The 1423-nt window shown below is 47.9% G+C and overlaps 1 pseudogene across 1 annotated transcript; it reads right to left on the reverse strand.

Moving 5' to 3' along the window:
• Positions 1-241: 241 nt before the first annotated feature.
• LOC309871318 (ferritin light chain pseudogene) lies at positions 242-1165 on the reverse strand (annotated as a pseudogene). The gene has a single exon. The product of its transcript is annotated as a ferritin light chain pseudogene (transcript).
• Positions 1166-1423: the final 258 nt, after the last annotated feature.

The raw sequence follows: 1423 nt of genomic DNA on the forward strand, positions 1-1423 counted from the left end.
TAGGAGCTTTTTAAAATCACAATTTGATTCAACATTTGTGTTTCTTTGAAAATACCTGCTTTCAATGAGGTTGCATGTATCATTGTATGAATGAATACATCATAAAAATAGTCATCAGTATTATTTTCTTGCTTATTCTTCATGAAAAATTCTCCATAATAAATATTTTTCAAGACTTGATTTCCTTTCTACTTAGTTTCCACAGTAGAATCATTTCTTTTGGGTTGATTATTACACAGTATTTCTTTTTTTTTTTTTTTTTTTTAATTTATTTTCAAAAAGCTTTATTGTTTCCATTTGGTCCAGGGTTTGGGAGAGGGCTCCAGGGTGGTTACAAAGCTGCCTCTGGCTGCAGGGAGAGGGTGAGGCACGGATGTCAGCGAGGCCCCCTCAAAGGATGCTGCTGGTCTCCGGAGCTCCTAGTTGTGCTTGAGGGTGAGCCTCTCGAAGAGATACTCGCCCAGCCCAGCCTGGGGGCCGGCCAGCCTGCGGAGGTTCGTCAGGTGGTCGCCCATCTTCTTGATGAGCTTCACCTCCTCATCCAGGAAGTGGTTCTCCAGGAAGTCACAGAGATGGGGGTCTGTGCGGGCAGAACCCAGGGCGTGCAGATCCAGAAGAGCCTGGTTCAGGCTCTTCTGCAGAACCAGGGCAGCTTCCATGGCGTCCAGGGTTTTCCCCCACTCATCTTGGGACGGCTTCTGGACATCCTGGAAGAGGGCGCGGCCGCCGCGCTGGTTTTGCATCTTCAAGAGACGCTCGGCACCCTCGCGCTTCTCCTCAGCCAACTCGCGGAAGAAGTGCCCCACACCTTCCAGAGCCACATCGTCACGGTCGAAATAGAAGCCCAGAGAGAGGTAGGTGTAGGAGGCCCGCAGATGCATGTTGACCAGACGGTTGACGGCGGCCTCCACCTCGGTGGAATAATTCTGACGAATCTGGGAGCTCATGGTTGATTGAAGATCAGGAGGTAAGCCCGAAATTGGCTGTGGGCTGGTCCCGGAGGCAGCGGGCGGCCAAGAAGATGGCTCCCAAAGTTGCGACTGGAAAAGAGGTTGGAGGGTGGTCGTTGGCTGGTTGCAGGGGCGTCCCTGGGTCTGTTCCGTCCAAACACTGTTGAAGCAAGAGACAGATCCGCAGGACCGCCGGGCGCACTGCCTATTACACAGTATTTCATGGGTAATCTGAATACTGGAAAAATATATATATTTTTTAAATGTAAAATTCCACTCTAGACATCTGCAAAGCAGAGAACATTTTGGTAACTGGAAAATTTAGAATTCCAGACTGAATTTTAAAGTTGTTGATTCTTTTTAATGGGGTAATCCTTGACCAGATGTAGGAAGTTCTCTCTCTCTCTCTCGTGGGATATAAAGTCACGTGTTTATTTGGAGTCCAAATGTCACCTTATCTTTCAAAGTATAGG

Source organism: Mustela nivalis (assembly GCF_964662115.1).
Source record: "Mustela nivalis genome assembly, chromosome: 8".
In the NCBI taxonomy this organism is placed as follows: Eukaryota; Metazoa; Chordata; class Mammalia; order Carnivora; family Mustelidae; genus Mustela; species Mustela nivalis.